This window comes from Coregonus lavaretus (assembly GCF_964263955.1).
Source record: "Coregonus lavaretus genome assembly, contig: HAP1_SCAFFOLD_336, whole genome shotgun sequence".
NCBI lineage: Eukaryota > Metazoa > Chordata > Actinopteri > Salmoniformes > Salmonidae > Coregonus > Coregonus lavaretus.
Genome location: NW_028162029.1, coordinates 230,783 through 247,436, shown reverse-complemented (window position 1 = coordinate 247,436; position 16,654 = coordinate 230,783). Strand labels below are relative to the sequence as shown.

Sequence of the window (16,654 nt, the reverse complement as noted above, 5' to 3'; positions counted from 1 at the left end):
AAAAGAGGACTGAGCACGCCCCCATTCTCATCGACGGGGCTGTAGTGGAACAGGTTGAGAGCTTCAAGTTCCTTGGTGTCCACATCACCAACGAACTATCATGGTCCAAACACACCAAGACAGTCGTGAAGAGGGCACGACAAAGCCTATTCCCCCTCAGGAGACTTGATTTGGCATGGGTCCTCAGATCCTCAAAAAATTCTACAGCTGCACCATCGAGAGCATCCTGACTGGTTGCATCACCGCCTGGTATGGCAACTGCTTGGCCTCTGACCGCAAGGCACTACAGAGGGTAGTGCGTACGGCCCAGTACATCACAGGGGCAAAGCTCCCTGCCATCCAGGACCTCTATACCAGGCGGTGTCAGAGGAAGGCCCTCAAAATTGTCAAAGACTCCAGTCACCCTAGTCATAGACTGTTCTCTCTGCTACCGCACGGCAAGCGGTACCGGAGTGCCAAGTCTAGGTCCAAAAGACTTCTCAACAGCTTCTACCCCCAAGCCATAAGACTCCTGAACAGCTAATCATGGCTACCCGGACTATTTGCACTGCCCCCCCACCCCATACTTTTTACGCTGCTGCTACTCTGTTAAGTATTTATGCATAGTCACTTTAACTCTACCCACATGTACATATTACCTCAACTACCTCAACTAGCCGGTACCCCCGCACATTGACTATGCAACGGTACCCCCCTGTATATATAGCCTCCCTACTGTCACTTTATTCTATTGTATATATAGCCTCCCTACTGTCACTTTATTTTTACTTCTGCTCTTTTTTTCTCAACACTTTTTTGTTGTTGTTTTATTCTTACTTTTTTGTTTAAAATAAATGCACTGTTGGTTAAGGGCTGTAAGTAAGCATTTCACTGTAATGTCTGCACCTGTTGTATTCGGCGCATGTGACCAATAAAATTTGATTTGATTTGATTTGATTTGATTTGAGAGTGTGTATCCCTCCACCCCCACTAGTTGCCTCCATGGTAACAGCTAGCCTAACGATATGACTGAGAGTGTGTATCCATGGTAACAGCTAGCCTAACTATATGACTGAGGGTGTATCCCTCTACCCCCACTAGTTGCCTCCATGGTAACAGCTAGCCTAACGATATGACTGAGAGTGTGTATCCATGGTAACAGCTAGCCTAACGATATGACTGAGAGTGTGTATCCATGGTAACAGCTAGCCTAACGATATGACTGAGAGTGTGTATCCATGGTAACAGCTAGCCTAACGATATGACTGAGAGTGTGTATCCATGGTAACAGCTAGCCTAACGATATGACTGAGAGTGTGTATCCATGGTAACAGCTAGTTTAACGATATGACTCAGAGTGTGTATCCATGGTAACAGCTAGCCTAACGATATGACTGAGAGTGTGTATCCATGGTAACAGCTAGCCTAACGATATGACTGAGAGTGTGTATCCATGGTAACAGCTAGCCTAACGATATGACTGAGAGTGTGTATCCATGGTAACAGCTAGCCTAACGATATGACTGAGACATGGATGCTAAGACCACACACACACATTTTCAACTTCTCACTTCCTCTTCCTCTTCCTCTTCCTCTTCCTCTCTCTCTCTCTTTCCTATTTAGTCACACATACACACGTACACAAACACACACACACACACACACACACACACACACACACACACACACACACACACACAGGAGAAAGAGGCAGAAAGAGAGAAGAGGAGAGAGAGGGAGAAAGAGAGGAGAGGAGAGAGAGGGAGGAGAGGAGAGGAGAGGAGAGGAGAGGAGAGAGAGGGAGGAGAGGAGAGGAGAGGAGAGGAGAGGAGAGGAGAGGAGAGGAGAGGAGAGGAGAGGAGAGGAGAGGAGAGGAGAGGAGAGGAGAGGAGAGGAGAGGAGAGGAGAGGAGAGGACACACACTCATTGAGAGGTCATTAAGGTCGGATAAATAACTAACTGTCCACTATCTGATGACAGGTTCAATAACTAACTGTTCACTATCTGATGACAGGATAAATAACTAACTGTCCACTATCTGATGACAGGATAAATAACTAACTTTCCACTATCTGATGACAGGATCAATAAGTAACTGTCCACTATCTGATGACAGGATCAATAACTAACTGTCCACTATCTGATGACAGGATAAATAACTAACTTTCCACTATCTGATGACAGGATCAATAAGTAACTGTCCACTATCTGATGACAGGATTAATAACTAACTGTCCACTATCTGATGACAGGATCAATAACTAACTATCCACTATCTGATGACAGGATCAATAAGTAACTGTCCACTATCTGATGACAGGATCAATAACTAACTGTCCACTATCTGATGACAGGATCAATAACTAACTGTCCACTATCTGATGACAGGATCAATAAGTAACTGTCCACTATCTGATGACAGGATCAATAACTAACTGTCCACTATCTGATGACAGGATCAATAACTACTGTCCACTATCTGATGACAGGATCAATAACTAACTGTCCATTATCTGATGACAGGATCAATAACTAACAACGGTGAACCGGTGTCCTGAGGTGGTGAACTGGTGTCCTGAGGTGGTCAACTGGTGTCCTGAGGTGGTCAACTGGTGTCCTGAAGTGGTGAACCGGTGTCCTGAGGTGGTGTACCGGTGTTCTGAGGTGGTGAACTGGTGTCCTGAGGTGGTGAACCGGTGTTCTGAGGTCAATACACACTGCCACAAATGGTAATGTTAACCATCCAGAGATGTGGGGGTCAATGGGAGTCTTATGCAAATGATCAACATGCAATTTCCAGTAAGTCATTTGCCTTTTTTCCAGTAAGAAGCATGTGACACGCTGACTCCCACACAGAGCTGTTGTCACACCCATTCACACTTCTACACTTCTGTGACACCATACAGTCCTCTGATAAACAGGGAGATGTTAGAGTAGTGTGCAGTGCAGTTATTGTCCGCCAGCTTGTTTTGATGTAGATAGAGAATGAGGAAGAGGAAGTGAGAGTAAATGTAGACCGTAGAAAGACAGAGTCATCTCTGAATAACTATTCTCTCTGGTGTCAATGTCACACAGGAGACAGCAGTTATTCTTTGTGAGTTCACCGTCTTGCATTAAGCTATCTACTGTTCACCCTGCTGCTGGTGGCAACATCATATCAGAGTCTCAGTTAAAGTTTAAAAGGAAGTGGACCGCCAGAGTTTCAAATGGTGTGAATGATATCGCCGCTCTAAAACCTCTGAGAAAGATGCAGACATACATTCTAACACATATCTCTGAATAACTCCTCTCACTGAGACAGCATAGATTAAAATAACTCTACATGGCCATCGATGGTGTTCAAGGTGAAATGTGTCAATGTGGTAAACAAAACTATTAGAAACTAAATATACAAACTAATCTACATTGTGGAAAACAAACATGTTTTTCAGAAAATAAGGTTGGAGTCACGTGGTGGTGGTTAGTGTCATACTATTGGTTAGACAGTTTCCCCTTTAATGAGGTTGACAGTTAAAACTGTCTCTTACATCAGGCTGAGTCACACAGAGGATCCAGCGGTGAAGTGAACAGACACAAACCTACAACTGAGATAACAGCAGACGTTACAAGCGTAGAAGTTACAACATTAGAAGTTACAATAGTAGAAGTTACAACCGTAGAAGTTACAACAGTAGAAGTTACGACAGTAGAAGTTACTGCATTTGAGCACAAGTGTGTAAAGATGTCAGAGGCAAACTATGGAAACAGAGATGGATTTAAAGGCAAAACCCCTAATGAAATAAAGACCATGGATATTGATGATCATATATACACCAACGAAACACCCATCAAGCCCTGCAGGAAGGATGGAGTTGGTGATCAACAACCAGGTAACAGTTTATCCTGGTATAGTGCTTGATACTGACACATACAGTGAGGGAAAAAAGTATTTGATCCCCTGCTGATTTTGTACGTTTGCCCACTGACAAAGACATGATCAGTCTATAATTTTAATGGTTGATTTATTTGAACAGTGAGAGACAGAATAACAACAAAAAAATCCAGAAAATTGCATGTCAAAAATGTTATAAATTGATTTGCATTTTAATGAGGGAAATAAGTATTTGACCCCTCTGCAAAACATGACTTAGTACTTGGTGGCAAAACCCTTGTTGGCAATCACAGAGGTCAGACGTTTCTTGTAGTTGGCCACCAGGTTTGCACACATCTCAGGAGGGATTTTGTCCCACTCTTCTTTGCAGATCTTCTCCAAGTCATTAAGGTTTCGAGGCTGACGTTTGGCAACTCGAACCTTCAGCTCCCTCCACAGATTTTCTATGGGATTAAGGTCTGGAGACTGGCTAGGCCACTCCAGGACCTTAATGTGCTTCTTCTTGAGCCACTCCTTTGTTGTCTTGGCCGTGTGTTTTGGGTCATTGTCATGCTGGAATACCCATCCACGACCCATTTTCAATGCCCTGGCTGAGGGAAGGAGGTTCTCACCCAAGATTTGACAGTACTTGGCCCCGTCCATCGTCCCTTTGATGCGGTGAAGTTGTCCTGTCCCCTTAGCAGAAAAACACCCCCAAAGCATAATGTTTCCACCTCCATGTTTGACGGTGGGGATGGTGTTCTTGGGGTCATAGGCAGCATTCCTCCTCCCCCAAACACGGCGAGTTGAGTTGATGCCAAAGAGCTCGATTTTGGTCTCATCTGACCACAACACTTTCACCCAGTTCTCCTCTGAATCATTCAGATGTTCATTGGCAAACTTCAGACGGGCCTGTATATGTGCTTTCTTGAGCAGGGGGACCTTCTGGGCACTGCAGGATTTCAGGTCTTCACGGCGTAGTGTGTTACCAATTGTTTTCTTGGTAACTATGGTCCCAGCTGCCTTGAGATCATTGACAAGATCCTCTCGTGTAGTTCTGGGCTGATTCCTCACCGTTCTTATAATCATTGCAACTCCACAAGGTGAGATCTTGCATGGTGCCCCAGGTCGAGGGAGATTGACAGTTCTTTTGTGTTTCTTCCATTTGCGAATAATCGCACCAACTGTTGTCACCTTCTCACCAAGCTGCTTGGCGATGGTCTTGTAGCCCATTCCAGCCTTGTTTAGGTCTACAATCTTGTCCCTGACATCCTTGGAGAGCTCTTTGGTCTTGGCCATGGTGGAGAGTTTGGAATCTGATTGATTGATTGCTTCTGTGGACAAGTGTCTTTTATACAGGTAACAAACTGAGATTAGGAGCACTCCCTTTAAGAGTGTGCTCCTAATCTCACCTCGTTACCTGTATAAAAGACACCTGGGAGCCAGAAATCTTTCGGATTGAGAGGGGGTCAAATACTTATTTTCCCTCATTAAAATGCAAATCAATTTATAACATTTTTGACATGCGTTTTTCTGGATTTTTGTTGTTGTTATTCTGTCCCTCACTGTTCAAATAAACCTACCATTAAAATTATAGACTGATCATTTCTTTGTCAGTGGGCAAACGTACAAAATCAACAGGGGATCAAATACTTTTTTCCCTCACTGTACTTACACCCCAACACACACACACACACACACACACACACACACACACACACACACACACACACACACACACACACACACACACACACACACATAACAACCCTGTGTCAATGAATGTTAGTATCACCTTTGGCAGAGATTTTCAAGCAGATTTAAGTCAAAACTGTAACTGCAAACTCATCTCCCAGTGTCTGGTGGAAAGCAGACTGAACCAGATTTTCCTCTAGGATTTTGTCTGTGCTTAGCTCCATTCTGTTTCGTTTTAATCCTGAAAAACACCCCAGTCCTTAACGATTACAAGCATATCCATAACATGACGCAGCCACCGCTATGATTGAAAATATGGAGAGTTGTCACGTTCGCTTAAGGAGGAGGACCAAGGCGCAGCGTTGCGGGTGAACATATTTATATTTATTAACTAGATCACACGATCAAAACAATGAACGAAACGTGAAGTCCTTCGATACACAAACCAAAAGGAACAAGAAACCACAACACAAAGTGAAAAGACCGATAGTTAAATATGGCTCCCAATCAGAGACAACCAGCTGACCCTCGTTGCCTCTGATTGGGAGTCACTCAGGCCAACATAGATATACAAAACATAGACTTACACACCCTGGCTCAACATAACATAGTCCCCAGAGCCAGGGCGTGACAGTACCCCCCCCCAAAGGCGCGGACTCCGGCCGCGCCAAACAACCACAACAGGGGAGGGACCGGGTGGGCACTCCGCCTCGGCGACGGATCCGGCTCCGGACATGACCCAGGCACGGGTTGTGCTGGACTGACGACGCACACCTCTGGCTTGATGCGTGGAGGAGGAACGGGCCGGACTGGGCTGACGACGCGCACCACTGACCTGGTGCGGGGAGCTTGGATGGGCCGGACTGGGCTGGCGACGCGCACCACAGACTTGGTGCGGAGAGCAGGAACGGGCCGGACAGGGCTGACGAAACGCACCATAGACTTGGTGCGGAGAGCAGGCACGGGCCGTGCCGGACTGACGACGCACACCACTGGCTTGGTGCGGGAAGCTTGGATGGGCCGGACTGGGCTGGCGACGCGCACCACAGACTTGGTGCGGAGAGCAGGCACGGGCCGTGCCGGACTGACGACGCACACCACTGGCTTGGTGCGGGAAGCTTGGATGGGCCGGACTGGGCTGGCGACGCGCACCACAGACTTGGTGCGGAGAGCAGGAACGGGCCGAACCGTACTGGGGACACACGCCACTGGCCCTATGCAGGGATCAGGAACGGGCCGGACCGGACTGGTAATACACCCCAGTATCTCTCGCCGTGCCTCCACACTTTCCCTCTCCTCTGTGACCAGTGGCCCCCTTAACCTGGCGGCCTCCTCTTCACACCCGCTGGACCGCTCCATCGCGGCCTCCTGCTGCCCCGTCGTCCACGTCGTGAGCCCCCCCCTAAAAAATTTCTGGGGTTCTCTCCTCCCCGTGGACCAGGCCTCCCTAGCTCTCGCCAGACTCTCGATCCATTGCTTCATAGACCAGCCTCTCTCCTCTTCACTTAGCGTGGCCCAGCCGAAACTCCTACTCCCCTGATCCCAGGTCCTTCCTCTCTCCTCTTCATGCTGCTTGGTCCTGTCTTGGTGGTTTCTTCTGTCACGTTCGCTTAAGGAGGAGGACCAAGGCGCAGCGTTGCGGGTGAACATATTTATATTTATTAACTAGATCACACGATCAAAACAATGAACGAAACGTGAAGTCCTTCGATACACAAACCAAAAGGAACAAGAAACCACAACACAAAGTGAAAAGACCGATAGTTAAATATGGCTCCCAATCAGAGACAACCAGCTGACCCTCGTTGCCTCTGATTGGGAGTCACTCAGGCCAACATAGATATACAAAACATAGACTTACACACCCTGGCTCAACATAACATAGTCCCCAGAGCCAGGGCGTGACAAGAGTGGTACTCAGTAATGTGTTGTATTGGATTTGCCCCAAACATAACCCTTTTTATTCAGGACAAAACGTGAATTGCTTTGCAACATTATTTGCTGTATTACTTTAGTGGCTTGTTGCAAACATGTTTTGGAATATTTTTATTCTGTACAAGCTTCCTTTTCACTCTGTCATTTAGGTTAGTATTGTGGAGTAACTACAATGTTGATCCAACCTCAGTTTTCTCCTATCACAGCCATTAAACTCTGTAACTGTTTTAAAGTCATCATTGGCCTCATGGTGAAATCCCTGAGCTGTTTCCTTCCTTTCTGGCAACTGAGTTAGAAAGGAGGCCTGTAGCTTTGTAGAGACTGTTTTTTTAAATGTTTTTTTTTTTTCATCTACCATAAGGTGCCCTTCTTTGCGAGGCGTTGGAAAACCACCCAGGTCTTTGTGATTGAAAATGTGTTTGAAATTCACTGCTTGTGTCACGATCGTCTACCAATGAGGAGGACCAAGGCGCAGCGTTGAAAGCGAACATATTTATTAAATTGGAATGATCACACGATCAAAACAACAGACGATAACGTGATGTCTACGGTTTTACACAAACCAAAATAGAACAAAATCCCACAAACCCGAATGAAAAACAGACAGTTTAAATATGGCTCCCAATCAGAGACAACCCACGACAGCTGACACTCGTTGCCTCTGATTGGGAGTCACTCTGGCCAACATAGAAATAAACACCCATAGAAACAAAACCCATAGATCTACACACCCTGGCTCAACATAACAGTGTCCCCAGAGCCAGGGCGTGACAGTACCCCCCCCTAAAGGCGCGGACTCCGACCGCGTCAACCAAAACCCACAGGGGAGGGACCGGGTGGGCACTCCGCCTAGGCGGCGGATCCGGCTCCGGACCTGATCCCCGCTCCCTCTCCAACCCCCCAAAGTACCCCTGGTCCGGTCTGGCCCCGCTGGCCGGAGCTGGACTGCACACTGGTGGAGCGGATTGCTCTAGCTCTGGCGTGAAGCATCTGACCGGTGCCGGACCAGCCACCGGTGGAACAGGCACGGGCCGTGCCGGACTGACGACGCACACCACTGGCTTGGTGTGGGGAGCAGGAGCGGGCCGAGCCGGGCTGTCGAAGCGCACCCCTGACTTGGTGCGGGGAGCAGGAATGGGCCGAGCCGGGCTGACGAAGCGCACCACTGACTTGGTGCGGGGAGCAGGGACGGGCCGAGCCGGGCTGTCGAAGCGCACCCCTGACTTGGTGCGGGGAGCAGGAACGGGCCGAGCCGGGCTGACGAAGCGCACCACTGACTTGGTGCGGGGAGCAGGAACGGGCCGAGCCGGGCTGTCGAAGCGCACCCCTGACTTGGTGCGGGGAGCAGGAATGGGCCGGACTGGGCTGGCGACGCGCACCGTAGACTTGGTGCGAGTGGCAGGAACAGGCCGGACCGTACTGGGAACACACACCACTGGCCCTATGTGGGGATCAGGAACAGGCCGGACCGGACTGGCAACACACGCCAGTACCTCTCGCCGTGCTTCTACATCCTCGCTCCCCCTGGTGACCAGTGACTCCCGTAACCTGGCGGCCTCCTGCTGCCCCGTCGTCCACAGCGTTAGCCCCCCCCTAAATATTTTCTGGGCGTCTCCCCTACCCGTGGACCAGGTCTCCATGTCCCTCGCCAGCCTTTCGCCCTTCTGCCACAAGGTCAAGCCCTTCTCTTCCTCACTCGGCTTGACCCAGTCGAGGAGGCGAAGGAGATCTGTTAGGGATCTCCCTGGCGATGGCTCCTGGACACGCTGCTTGGTCACATCTTGGTGGGATTTTCTGTCACGATCGTCTACCAATGAGGAGGACCAAGGCGCAGCGTTGAAAGTGAACATATTTATTAAATTGGAATGATCACACGATCAAAACAACAGACGATAACGTGATGTCTACGGTTTTACACAAACCAAAATAGAACAAAATCCCACAAACCCGAATGAAAAACAGACAGTTTAAATATGGCTCCCAATCAGAGACAACCCACGACAGCTGACACTCGTTGCCTCTGATTGGGAGTCACTCTGGCCAACATAGAAATAAACACCCATAGAAACAAAACCCATAGATCTACACACCCTGGCTCAACATAACAGTGTCCCCAGAGCCAGGGCGTGACAGTTTGACTGAGGGACCTTACAGATAATTGTATGTGTGGGGTACAGAGATGAGGTAGTCATTCAAAAATCATGTTAACCCTTAGCCTACAATGGTCGCGCCCCAACGGAAATCTAATTAACATAGTACAAAAATCCCCATCAAAATCCGTTAGTTTAAGAAAGATATATGTTTTTTAGCGTGGGCTGCGTCTCAATCCACTACATCCACCGATATCGCCCTTCCGCATCTGCAGTTGAAGGTGGCAGAGCTAAAGCGGTGTTGTCAGACCATGAGACATCCTGAAAATCGGTCCTCTCACAAAATCGTATGTAGCGTCCGAACGGTTTGGCCTACAAACTATTAAAACCACTCTATTGAAAGATGAGACTCACAAATGTGATGGGGTTCTCCATTTAGGACGTCCACAAGCCTCACAAGACTCTGAAGGTCCCCGGAACCAGTTTAAAACATTTATGGAAGTATATATGGAGATAGTTTAGTGCCTAAAATAAGGGGATAAATACATGTAAGAAAATAAAAATTAAATGTTTCCTGATATTTCTTATATCTCTCAGATATAGGACAGACACTTCAGAGCAAACTTCCTTTAGATTTTTTTGGGGGGACTATCTGTTGTTCCATGTAGTGAATCTGTTATTCAATGCATTTCTATTGGCTGATAGCAGTAATGCCAAATTCAATGTTTCATCAAATCAATTTTTTTAATGATTTATTTGATACTTTAAGGGGTCTTAAAATTCAAAATCAAATAGCTAAATAATCCTTGCTATGACCATCTTAAAACAATTCCATATGTTAGCTTGTCATTTTTTTAAATAAAAAATTTATAAAAACAAATACATAATTCCACTTTGACATGGGGTATTGTGAGTAGGTCAGTGACAAAATATCATTTAAAATTCAGACTGTAACAACAAAATGTGGAAAAAGGCACTTTTCTTTTCTCAATTACCTCACACCTCTTCACATCGGCTCGGTACTGGTGCTCCCTGTATATTCAGTGCATTCGGAAAGTATTCAGACCCGTTGACTTTTTCCATATTTTGTTATGTTACAGCCTTATTCTAAAATGAATTAAATAAAAAACATGCCTCTTTAATCTACACACATAATAATTACCTCATAATGACAAAGCGAAAACTGGTTTTTAGACATTTTCTGCACACAAAAAAACAAAAAAACAACTGAAATACCTTATTTACATAAGTATTCAGACCCTTTACTACGAGACTCGAAATTGAGCTCAGGTGCATCCTGTTTCCATTGATCATCCTTGAGATGTACGACTTGATTGGAGTCTGCATGTGGTAAATTCAATTGATTGAACATGATTTGGAAAGGCACACACCTGCCTACATAAGGTCCCATAGTTGACAGTGCATGTCAGAGCAAAAACCAAGCCATGAGGTCAAAGGAATTGTCCGTAAAGCCCCGAGACAGGATTGTGTTGAGGCACAGATCTAGGGAAGGGTACCAAAACATTTCTGCAGCATTGAAGGTCCCCAAGAACACAGTGGCCTCCATCATTCTTAAAAGGATGAAGTTTGGAATCACCAACACTCTTCCTAGAGCTGGCCGCCCGGCCAAACTGAGCAATCGGGAGAGAAGGGCCTTGGTCAGGGAGATGACCAAGAACCCGATGGTCATTCTGACAGAGCTCCAAAGTTCCTCTGTGGAGATGGGAGAACCTTCCAGAAGGACAACCATCTCTGCAGCACTCCACCAATCAGGCCTTAATGGTAGAGTGGCCAGACGGAAGCCACTCCTCAGTAAATGGCACATGACAGCCCGCTTGGAGTTTGCCAACAGGCACCTAAAGACTCTCAGACCATGAGAAACAAGATTCTCTGGTCTGATGAAACCAAGATTGAACTCTTTGGCCTGAATGCCAAGCATCACGTCTGGAGGAAACCTGGCACCATCCCTACAGTGAAGCATGGTGGTGGCAGCATCACGCCCGGGGGGGGGGGGGGGGGGGTTTCAGTGGCAGGGACTGGGAGACTAGTCAGGATCGAGGGAAAGATGAATGGAGCAAAGTACAGAGAGATCCTTGATGAAAACCTGCTACAGAGCACTCAGGACCTCAGACTGGGGCGAAGGTTCACCTTCCAACATGACAACGACCCTAAGCACACAGCCAAGACAACATATGAGTGTCTTCTGGACAAGTCTTGAATGTCCTTGAGTGGCCCAGCCAGAGCCCGGACTTGAACCTGATCGAATATCTCTGGAGAGATCTGAAAATAGCTGTGCAGTGACGCTCCCCATCCAACCTGACAGAGCTTGAGAGGATCTGCAGAGAGGACTGGGAGAAACTCCCCAAATACAGGTGTGCCAAGCTTGTAGCGTCATACCCAAGAAGACTCGAGGCTGTAATCGCTGCCAAAAGTGCTTCAACAAAGTACTGAGTATAGGGTATGAATACTTATGTAAATGTAATATTTCATATTTTTATAAATTATATAAATTTGCAAACATTTTAAAAAACGGTTTTTGCTTTATCATTACAGGGTATTGTGTGTAGATTGATGATTTTTAATTTAAAAAAAAATACATTTTAGAATAAGGCTGTAACATAAGAAAATGTGGGAAAAGTCAAGGGGTTTGAATGCTTTCCGAATGCACTGTAATATACAATACTACACTACTGCACTAATAGACTTATTTTGACTTGTTATTCTTCTGTCAGGGTTGAGTGTAGAGGTAGCGTAGAATCACACGCAGGACACACAGAGGTTTCGAACAGACGTCTTTAGTGAAGTCCAAAGAACAAGTCAACCACGGCAACAGGCAACAGGCGAACTTTACGCACAATGGTAAAGTACAAAATAAAGGCGCACAAAGTGCGGGACTCTCTCTAACAAAAATATACAGAGAGAACAGAACAACGAACTAACACAACACGTGACATCGAACAATTACACACAACACCTGACCAAACTCAAGAGAACTAAATAGGACGCATAATGAACACTAACAAGGAACAGGTGTAACAAAACAGACAAAACCAGTCAAACATAGAAACATAGAACGGTGGCAGCTAGTACTCCGGAGAAGATGACCACCGAAGCCTGCCCGAACAAGGAGAAGGAGCAGCCTCGGCCGAAACCGTGACAGTACCCCCCCCTTGACGAGCGGCTCCAGCCGTGCGCCGACCCCGGCCTCGGGGACGACCAGGAAGACGCGGAGCAGGGCGCGTGGGATGACCACGATGGAACTCGGTCAGAAGAGACGGGTCTAGGATGTCCCTCCTCGGCACCCAGCACCGCTCCTCCGGGCCATACCCCTCCCTCTCCACGAGATATTGGAGACCCCCCATCCGGCGTCTCAAATCTAGGATGGACCGAACAGTGTACGCCGGAGCCCCCTCGATGTCCAACGGGGGCGGAGGAGTCTCTTCTATCTCATAATCCTGGAGTGGACCAGCTACCACCGGCCTGAGGAGAGACACATGGAACGAGGGGTTAATATTCTTGTAATCAATGGGCAGTTGTAACCTGTAACACACCTCGTTCAATCTCCTCAGGACCTTAAAAGGCCCCACAAACCGCCGACCCAGCTTCCGGCAGGGCAGGCGGAGGGGCAGGTTTCTGGTCGAGAGCCAGACTCGATCTCCAGGTGCGTACACTGGCCCCTCACTGCGGTGGAGATCGGCGCTCGTCTTATGTCGACGGATGGCTCGCTGCAGATGGATGTGTGCAGCGTTCCACGTCTCCTCAGAGCGCCGCACCCACTCATCCACCGCAGGGGCCTCGATCTGGCTCTCATGCCAAGGTGCCAGAACCGGCTGTTACCCTAACACACACTGGAAAGGGGTTAGTTTAGTGGAGGAGTGGCGGAGAGAGTTCTGTGCCATCTCGGCCCAGGGAACATATCTCGCCCACTCCTCCGGCCGGCCCTGGCAATACGACCTCAGAAACCTACCCACATCCTGGTTGACACGTTCGACCTGCCCATTACTCTCCGGGTGGTAACCCGAGGTAAGGCTCACCGAAACCCCCAACCGTTCCATAAACGCTCTCCAGACTCTGGAGGTAAACTGGGGGCCTCGATCAGACACTATATCCTCGGGTACCCCGTAATGCCGGAAGACGTGGGTAAATAGAGCCTCAGCGGTCTGTAGGGCAGTAGGAAGACCCGGCATGGGAAGGAGACGACAGGCCTTCGAGAACCGATCCACAACGACCAGGATGGTGGTATTCCCCTGTGAGGGGGGAAGGTCTGTAACAAAATCCACCGAGAGGTGAGACCAGGGTCGTTGTGGAACGGGCAGGGGTTGTAACTTACCCCTGGGCAAGTGTCTGGGCGCCTTACACTGGGCACACACCGAGCAGGAGGAGACATAAATCCTCACATCCATGGCTAACGTTGGCCACCAGTACTTTGTGCTAAGGCAGTGCACTGTCCGGCCAATACCTGGATGCCCAGAGGAGGGTGACGTGTGAGCCCAATAAATGAGTCGATCCCGGACCTCGAGCGGGACGTACGTCCGACCCACCGGACACTGTGGAGGGCTAGGGTCGGTGTGTAACGCCCGCTCGATCTCCGTATCGACCTCCCATACCACCGGTGCCACCAGACAAGACTTAGGTAGTATGGGAGTGGGCTCAACGGACCTCTCCTCCGTGTCATACCGCCGAGACAGGGCATCTGCCTTCCCGTTCTGGGACCCAGGGATGTAAGTGATTTTAAACACGAACCGGGCTAGAAACATAGTCCACCGAGCCTGGCGAGGATTCAGTCTCCTAGCTGCCCGAATGTATTCCAGGTTACGGTGGTCAGTCAAAATGAGAAAAGGGTGTTGAGCCCCCTCAAGCCAATGCCTCCACACCTTTAGGGCTTGTACCACGGCTAACAGCTCCCTGTCCCCTACGTCATAATTACGCTCCGCCGGACTGAGCTTTTTCGAATAAAAAGCACAGGGGCGGAGTTTAGGTGGTGTGCCGGACCGTTGTGAGAGAACGGCCCCGATACCGGCTTCAGACGCGTCCACCTCCACTTGGAATGGTAAAGCGGGATCCGGGTGCGCCAGCACCGGAGCCGAGGTAAACAGGTCCTTCAGTCTCCCAAAAGCCCTGTCCGCCTCAGCTGACCACCGCAAGCGCACCGGACCCCCCTTCAGAAGGGACGTTATGGGAGCTGCCACCTGTCCAAAACCCCGGATAAACCTCCGGTAGTAATTCGCAAAACCCAAGAACTGCTGCACCTCTTTAACCGTGGTTGGGGTTTGCCAATTACGCACGGCTGACACACGGTCAACCTCCATCTTCACCCCTGACGCAGACAACTGATATCCCAAAAAGGAGACCGACTCCTGGAAGAACAGACATTTCTCTGCCTTGACATACAGGTCATGCTCCAACAGCCTCCTCAACACTCGGCGCACCAGGGCTACATGCTTGGCTCGGGTAGAACTGTACACCAGAATATCGTCTATGTACACGACTACTCCCTGCCCCTGCATGTCCCGGAAAATCTAATCTACAAAGGATTGGAAGACTGATGGAGCATTCATTAACCCGTATGGCATAACGAGATACTCGTAATGACCGGAGGTAGTACTAAATGCTGTCTTCCATTCATCGCCCTCTCTAATGCGCACCAAGTTATATGCGCTCCTGAGGTCCAATTTTGTGAAGAACCGTGCCCCGTGTAATGACTCCGTCATAGTCGCAATCAGAGGGAGTGGATAACTATATTTCACAGTAATCTGATTGAGACCGCGATAATCAATACACGGGCGCAAACCTCCATCCTTTTTCTTCACAAAAAAGAAGCTCGAGGACGCGGGTGAAGTGGAGGGCCGTATGTATCCCTGTCTCAGAGACTCGGCAATGTATGTCTCCATTGCCCTCTTCTCCTCTTGTGACAAAGGATACACATGGCTCCGTGGGAGCGCAGCTCCTGCCTGGAGGTCTATCGCACAATCCCCCTGTCTATGAGGCGGCAATCGCGCCGCTCTCGTCTTGCTAAACACGAGTGCCAAATCCTCATACTCGGGGGGAATGTGCATTGCGGGCATTTGGTTCGGACTCTCCACCGAGGTCGCCCCTACGGAAACACCCAGACATAGCCCCTCACACTGGGCAGACCACCCCTTAAGAGCCCTCTCTCGCCACGAAATAGTAGGATCATGTGTAATCAACCAGGGAAGCCCCAGCACCACCGGATACGCAGGAGAGTCGATCAGATAGAGCTGAATCGTCTCCTCATGACCCCCCTGCATCTCCATCCTAAGTGGCACTGTGACCTCCCTAATCAACCCGGATCCTAACGGACGGCTATCTAGGGCATGTACAGGGAAAGGATTATTTACCGGAAGGAGAGGGATCCCTAACTCTACACAGAATTTGCGATCTACAAAATTCCCAGCTGCGCCTGAATCTACTAGCGCCTTATGCTGGGAACGAGGTGCAACCTGTGGAAAACAAACAGGTATGGTTATGTGTACGACAGAAAGCTCTGGGTAAGTGGGGCGCCTACTCACCTGGGAGGACTCCCCAATGTGTGGCCTGCCTTCTCTTCCACCAGGAGACCCTCCCCAGCACCTAGCCGCGGTGTGCCCTCCACGGCCACAGTTGGTGCAGGGGACGGCTCCCCTCTGGCTCCTTCTCCTCCGTTCTCTAGCGCCAGCACCTCCGAGCTCCATAGGGCTCGGCTCGGAGGTGCTGGAGGGTGGAATGGGCGACCCCCACACGGGACGCCCGCGGGTGGCGAGCAGGGTGTCCAGCCGAATGGCCATGTCAACCAATTGGTCAAACGAAAGCGTGGTATCCCTGCACGCCAACTCTCTACGGACGTCCTCCCGGAGGCTGCAGCGGAAGTGGTCTATGAGGGCCCGCTCATTCCACCCTGCATCTGCCGCTAGAGTCCGGAACTCCAGTGCAAACTCCTGAGCGCTCCTCATCCCCTGCCGGAGGTAGAATAGACGCTCCCCCGCCGCCTTCCCCTCCGGTGGATGGTCAAACACTGCACGGAAGCAGCGGGAGAACTCCGCATAGGTGATAGTTGCGGCGTCTATTCTCCTCCATTCGGCGTTGGCCCACTCCAACGCCTTGCCGG

At 49.2% G+C, this 16,654-nt stretch overlaps 1 protein-coding gene across 1 annotated transcript in view; it reads left to right on the top strand.

Annotated features, from left to right (window-relative positions):
• Nucleotides 1–16,654, top strand: part of LOC311119728 (uncharacterized protein) — a gene marked incomplete at both ends in the record, with an annotated part of 60,361 nt that overhangs the window by 27,582 nt on the left and 16,125 nt on the right. The gene's annotated exons all lie outside the window — the stretch shown is intronic.